Source organism: Girardinichthys multiradiatus, chromosome 7 (assembly GCF_021462225.1).
Source record: "Girardinichthys multiradiatus isolate DD_20200921_A chromosome 7, DD_fGirMul_XY1, whole genome shotgun sequence".
Classification (NCBI taxonomy): Eukaryota; Metazoa; Chordata; class Actinopteri; order Cyprinodontiformes; family Goodeidae; genus Girardinichthys; species Girardinichthys multiradiatus.
Genome location: NC_061800.1, coordinates 18,973,409 through 18,981,369, shown reverse-complemented (window position 1 = coordinate 18,981,369; position 7,961 = coordinate 18,973,409).

Below are 7,961 nucleotides of genomic sequence, written 5' to 3'. Positions count from 1 at the left end.
ACTCATAGAACACATGCAGACACACACTTTTAGGGGCTGTGTGAAAGGTACACGGCAGACAGGGGGCAATGAGCTATGTGAGTGTTTGTCCTCGTGCTTTAGTCCTCTTTATGTTCTCTTAATGAAGCCTCAATGGGCCTAAACATCATCCATCCTGCAGCACATGAAAGAGAACCTCAACCATTCAGAACTGCTGAATCACTTCTTCAGGCTTGATTCTTTGTAAGTGTTCTTGTTTGACTATTTATAGTGCATCTGTTAAATAAGTTCAAGGAATGAATAAAGAAATATTTGCTGTCACAGGTACCTTCAAATATTCGTTTTTCATACTAAATTTAAGTTTAAACTCATTTAGATTTCATTTTGGTATGCCATTATGTAAGTTCTTCTGTTTAAAAGTCTTTACATTCTTGTTACTGAAATATTATGTGAAGTTGGCTCTGAAATCCCTCCTGAATTAGAAATCCCGCAACAAGGCAGCAGAAATTGCCCAGATTGTAAACACAGAAAAATGCTGTGAAGTTGAACAATGCTTAAAGGACTGAAACCGAGTAGAATTCATGGACTTAAGAACCTCTTTCCATGACAAGCAGCCAACGAGGTAAATCTTTTACTTTGTTTTATCTTTATTTATCACAGCAGAATGCTAGTTGAATTTGTAGCCCTCATGTTATGCTTTACATTTTGGTGATAAGTACAGGGGTTGGACAATGAAACTGAAACACCTGTCATTTTAGTGTGGGAGGTTTCATGGCTAAATTGGACCAGCCTGGTAGCCAGTCTTCATTGATTGCACATTGCACCAGTAAGAGCAGAGTGTGAAGCTTCAATTAGCAGGGTAAGAGCACAGTTTTGCTCAAAATATTGAAATGCACACAACATAATGGGTGACATACCAGAGTTCAAAAGAGGACAAATTGTTGGTGCACGTCTTGCTGGCGCATCTGTGACCAAGACAGCAAGTCTTTGTGATGTATCAAGAGCCACGGTATCCAGCAATGTCACCAAGAAGGACGAACCACATCCAACAGGATTAACTGTGGACGCAAGAGGAAGCTGTCTGAAAGGGATGTTCAGGTGCTAACCCGGATTGTATCCAAGAAACATAAAACCACGGCTGCCCAAATCATGGCAGAATTAAATGTGCACCTCAACTCTCCTGTTTCCACCACAACTGTCCATCAGGAACTCCACAGGGTCAATATACACGGCCAGGCTGCTATAGCCAAACCTTTGGTCACTCATGCCAATGCCAAACGTCGGTTTCAATGGTGCAAGGAGCGCAAATCTTGGGCTGTGGACAATGTGAAACATGTATTGTTCTCTGATGAGTCCACCTTTACTGTTTTCCCCACATCCGGGAGAGTTACGGTGTGGAGAAGACCCAAAGAAGCGTATCACCCAGACTGTTGCATGCCCAGAGTGAAGCATGGGGGTGGATCAGTTATGGTTTGGGATGCCATATCATGGCATTCCCTTGGCCCAATAATTGTGCTAGATGGGCGCGTCACTGCCAAGGACTACCGAACCATTCTTGAGGACCATGTGCATCCAATGGTTCAAACATTGTATCCTGAAGGCGGTGCCGTGTATCTGGATGACAATGCACCAATACACACAGCAAGACTGGTGAAAGATTGGTTTGATGAACATGAAAGTGAAGTTGAACATCTCCCATGGCCTGCACAGTCACCAGATCTAAATATTATTGAGCCACTTTGGGGTGTTTTGGAGGAGCGAGTCAGGAAACGTTTTCCTCCACCGGTATCATGTAGTGACCTGGCCACTATCCTGCAAGATGAATGGCTTAAAATCCCTCTGACCACTGTGCAGGACTTGTATATGTCATTAACCGGAGACAAATTGACGCTGTATTGGCCACAAAAGGAGGCCCTACACCATACTAATAAATTATTGTGGTCTAAAACCAGGTGTTTCAGTTTCATTGTCCAACCCCTGTATTTTGTACTCTGTGGACCTGATCTTGAAGATTCAAAACAAGGAGCACTAAATTGCTTGTGCAAAAAAAAAAATTTGCATGCGCCTTAAGTCCGCATTTGCATGTGATCTTCATTGATTACGTGCACAACAGATAAACATGTACAAAGGAGGTGCAGACTGCCCTATTTAAATGAGGAAATTGCATGTGCTACTGGCTGTCACCATGGAGAGTGTCAGAGAGCAGAGTGGCCGTAAAAGAAAGATAAAGTTCGAAGCCATGGAGTTGGAGATAGTAAAAATAATGAAAAATATAATAATAATATTAAATTGCATAATTACAAACATGAAAATACTACCTACCTACAGTTAAACCATGAAGTATCAATAATTAAACATAGCAAAGCTCACAGCCCCTGTCAGACGTACATTGAAATATAACTCTAAACATCTGTATTTAGACAAGATCAACCTCCCACCCATCCGGCGCAGGCTCCAGCAGCTCCGTCTGCAACCTGCTATGTGAGAGATATGACTTGCTTGACACAAACATTGCAAACCAAGGTACGCCCATAATAATTTAATACAACATGAATGCTCTTTGTACAGACCCATAACAGAACATTAAGGGAGAAAAAAAAATTCATAATCTGTCTTGCTCACAGCGAGTGCACAGGACAGTGTTTTAATTGTTTTTCCTTCAATGTCCCTTTGGCTTGTGGCTGTTAATGTTCCATTTTGTTTGTTCAATAACATTTTTGTGTGCCAGTTGCCAAATGCCTTTAGGAAGTGCAGAATATAGACGCAAAAACAGCAACTGCAATATGTTTCAGGTTTGATAAATCACATTGCGGGAGGATTACATTTGCATATCCTCCTCCCATATATTTGCCCGTTTGGGTCATTCTCTCATGGGTCATTTTGCCCTAATGAAGGCGACTGTGGCTCAGTAGGAAGAGTAGTTGTCTTGCAATCAGAAGGTTGTAGGTTTGATTCCAGCTTCCTCCTGCCATATGTTGATGTGTCCCTGGGCAAGGCACTTAACCTTGAGTTGCCTACTGATCTGCATATCAGTGTATGAATGTGTGAGTGTTAGTGAGTGCAATTGGGTGAAAGTGGCTCTAGTGTAAAGTGCTTTGAGTGGTCTGCATGACTGGAAAAGCACTATATAAGTTCAGTCCATTTACAATGAAGGCAAACACACTAAAAAGCTTGCACCCACTGTTTTGCTGATTTTACACACGCAATTTGCATCTGGTTTGTAGATCAGTTGGCACGTCTTGCTTAGGTTTCCTGCAAGGCTCTGTTGAACACAACTTAAAATTAGAACACAGAATCAGGTGTGTTGTTTATTGATTAACAGTATTTATTATCAATGATTCGTTACCACGTGCATAACTTTTTAGGAGAGATTAGATCAGTGTTGCCAGACAGTGTTCCATCTCAAACAAAGAAGCTCCAACGGATTGCCAACACACACGTGATACAATCCCAAGACAACAAAATGTGACGGGGGAATCAGCAGCGTTTTGCTGCCCCTTATATTTCGAATCACGTGCAAACCGGCGACCAAGTTCCTAAATTATTCACGTGGTACGGCCGGCTTGAGAGGCTCTGAACACCACCACATGCATCATGAACACAACCCTCGATACCCGCTTCACAAACATTTTCCTGGATTACTCAACACATACTTTGAAGTTTCGACACAGAAGGACACATCACTACTGCCATGTCATGATGGTGATGGCAAGAAGATATGAGTTATGTTCTACTGACCCTTCATGAAAAGATGTCTGTGAATGAACATCCGTTTTAACAAATCGACCTGTGTCTGTGATGTTGTGAAGACAACTACAGTAAGAACTGCTCCATCTGCGGCCGGCACATCAGATCAGCACGTCTACAACTTTTTATCGACAGCATTTAAGGTTACACCAATTAACCTGTGTCAGATTTGCATTTTCAGCCCAAATCTAAGATAGTTTCTATCATATATGTGAGTTAAGATGAAGTGAGCAGAACTAAAAACTGCAAGTAAGGACCCAGGTTTATTACCCAAATGCTTAAGAGAATTGCTGAAATGTGCTATATAAATAAACTTGCCTTGCTTTACTGTGCACATAGGTTTGGGACAAGTGCTTGTGCTGGTTATTTGTATATATAAGCTTTAAAATTAGACTTCAGCTAGACATTAATGCAAACATAATTTTAATGAATACATTTTAAAATTTATTTTTAATTTATTTTATTTAAAAACAATTTTTTTATTTTTTTAAGTAATAAAGACAATTCAAGTTACAGTAAAGCCAATTACATGATCTTGAGTATTGTTTTCCATTTCCTTATGTTTAAATGTATTTATTGTGAAGTAACTTCCTGAAAATGAAATGGTAATAATTCATTCACAGTTTAAGGTGTTGCATATATCTTTGTAGACTTGACATTTTCTCATGTGTTAAGGTTGTCTCTGTCACAGAATGTGGTGGAAGAGCAAGACCCTGGTGCAGACGGGAATGTTGGATGAACATACTTTATTTAACAAAAATGGGAAACTTACAAAGAAACATGACAAGGAACACAGTGGAGTCACAAGCAACAGAGAACAACATGAAAACTGGTAGAGTAATGGAAGCACCCAGCGGGGAGCAAATGCAACAGTTGAACTTTGATACTGAGGAATGAATGGAGTCATGACAAAGACTCCAGGTGTGAGTAATCTGGAGGATATGAGGAACAGCTGAGACCAATGGAGTGAGAGAGCCGAGGGAGAGAAGAGTAATGAGCAGGAACCCACAGACGGGGACACAGAAAGGAAATCTAGCAGAGGATATCTAAATTTAAAGAATAAACTTAAGAAATAAGTAAACCATGGGATTAACTAAAATAGCAACACTGAGAATACAAAACAACAAGAAAAGTAGACATCTACAGAAGTCCGAAACCTGAGGATCATGACAGCCACACTTACATATGTGCTTTATAGTCAAATCACTGGCATGTATAAATCCTTATATAATGTAAGAGTAAGATTTATATCTACAAACACTTGAACGTTAATTAAGAACAATTTACAACCTTTTAATGTGATATTTTCTACATTTTCTAGTATAAAGTTAAAAGTCAGTAACAACACAATTGGCATTAAACTAAGGTAAACATGACTGATGGAATCACAGAGACTTCCTGTAAAGCTTCCAAAGCAAACTCTCAAACTGAGTTCTTAAATCCAGAAGAAGGAGAAATGTTATGTAAAAGTGAGGGAACGTGAACCTTAACAGAAGAGCTTCAAGCAGAACATCTGGTGCAAATCAAACGTTGTTATAGAATGATTTATAGGAAATAGAGATACAATGCAACATTAGGTAGAGATGTTGTCAGGTGAAAAGACAAATAGCAAATGATGTAAAAAGGTGATTCCCAATCGGGGGTAATTGTACCCCTAGTGGTACGTGAGCACATTGCAGGGGGTACCTGGAAACATTTCATGTTTTATTTCCAAGATTACAGGTAAATATTATCAGTTAGCAGAGATGATTCTTGGATGTGTGATGCTTTATTATGACCCAGGGGTAAAATACACCAAGCTTTTATTAACCAAAAGAGACAAAAATAAAATAAACTACAACATAGCAACTATAGGTGAGAAAGACTAGAGTAAGGGTGTCATTGCTGTTCACCTGCACGACGCTCTGCTAATGATCTATCAAAGCTTATCAAAGACAAGCTATCTCACGTGTCTCATTAAAGCTCAGTTAAATGATGAAAACAACGTCAAACTGATATAGTGAGCCTGAAAGTTATCTTGTTAAGTGTTCTGTTGCTGATTTTGTAGGTTTAAATATCTGTTTATTGGGGACTAATTCAAAAGAGATCCAGTTTTTGTTATTACAAAAGCAGGTTTATTAGTTATTAGAGTTATCTTTATGTTTAATTTGAGCTGAAAAGAATAAAATGCCTACAATTTAATTGTTCAAGTTAAACAGATTAAATAAAGTGATTTTCATTTAATAGTCAGTTTTTGAACATTCTGTTTTTGCTAACATGTTTGACTGAGGGGAGCGTTTCCCTACCATTATCCAAGGGGGGCGCTGTCTACAGACTGGGACGCACTGTGCCAGCCACATGGAGAGGGGATCAATGCCATGACTGAGTGTGTAACCGACTATATAAACTTCTGTGTGGATAACATCATCCCCACCAGAACCGTGAGATGCTTCCCCAATAACAAACCTTGGATCACCAGTGACCTGAAGGACCTGCTTAACAAGAAAAAAAGAGCCTTCAGAGAGGGAGACAGAGAATTATTGAGGAGTTTACAGAAGCAACTTAAAGTCAAGATAAGAGACAGCAGGGAGGTGTATAAGAAGAAGCTGGAGAGCAAGCTCCAGCAAAACAATATCAGAGATGTGTGGACAGGGATGAAGAAGATCACAGGCTTCAAGCAGAAGGATGATCAGACCGATGGAGGTCTGGACAGAGCCAATGAACTGAACACATTCTTCAATAGGTTCAGTTCAGAAACAAGCTTCGCATCCTCCTCTCCTGCTCACAGCCAAACAGACATTCCACCTTCCTTTGACCCACAGGACCCACAGCTGTCCAGTAACACCACACATTTTTTATCTTCCACCTCAGCCCTAGACCCTTCTGCTTCTACATGTTTGCCTTCAACCATATCAGAAGATGCTGATGCTTCCTTTGCTTCCCCCTTCCACCTGTGTGTCTCAAGAAGTCAGGTGAAGAGACAACTGGAGAGACTGAATCGGAATAAGGCTGCAGGTCCAGATCATGTCAGCCCTAGAGTCCAGAAGGCCTGTGCAGAGCAGCTATGTGGGATTCTGCTGCACCTCTTCAACCTTAGCCTGGCCCAGAAGAAGGTTCCGGTGTTGTGGAAGACCTCCTGTCTTGTTCCGGTACCAAAGAAAACTCACCCATCAGTCCTCAATGACTATAGACCTGTTGCCCTGACATCTCACATCATGAAGGTCCTAGAGAGACTCCTGTTGGCCCACCTGGGTAAGCAAACAGTAAACCATCAGGACCCCCTTCAATTTGCTTATCATGGTGGAGTTGGAGTTGAAGATGCCATCATACACCTGCTTCAACAAACCCACTGTCATCTAGACAAAGCCAGCAGCACTGTGAGGATCATGTTCTTTGATTTCTCCAGTGCATTTAATACAATCCAACCTGATTTCCTTTGTCAGAAACTCCAGAAAACTCAGGTGGAGGCCTCAACAATCTCCTGGATCAAAGACTACCTGACAAACAGACCACAGTTTGTGAGACTGAAGGGTTGTGAGTCTAACCAGGTAGTCAGCAGCACAGGAGCACCACAGGGGACTGTACTCTCACCATTCCTTTTCACTCTGTACACCTCAGACTTTCAGTACAAGACAGACTCCTGTCATCTGCAGAAATACTCGGATGATTCTGCAGTCGTGGGGTGAATCAGAGATGGACAAGAAGCTGAGTACAGGGAGGTGGTGGACCTCTTTGTGGCATGATGTGGAAACAATCATCTAATTTTGAACGTGACTAAAACAAAGGAGATGATTGTAGATTTTAAGAGAAACAGGAATAAGTCAAAAACTATTTCTATCATGGGAGAAGAAGTGGAGGTGGTGGAGGAGTATAAATACCTCTGTGTTCACTTGGACAATAGACTAGAGTGGAGATGCAACTGTGAAGCCATCTACAAGAAGGGACAGAGCAGACTGTACTTCTTGAGGAAGCTTAGGTCCTTTGGTGTTTGCAGCAAGATGCTGCATATCTTCTATAAGACTGTTGTGGAGAGTCTGATCTCTTCTGCCATCATCTGCTGGGGAAGCAGCATCAGAGCCAGGGACTTAAAAAAGCTCAACAAGCTGATAAAAAAGGCTGGCTCTGTTCTGGGGACTCCTCTGGAACCTCTGGAGATCATTGTGGAAAGACGGATTCTTCATAAAATGAAGAACATTATGGAGAACCCTGAGCATCCTCTTCATGAGACTGTCCTACAACAACAGAGTGTCTTCAGT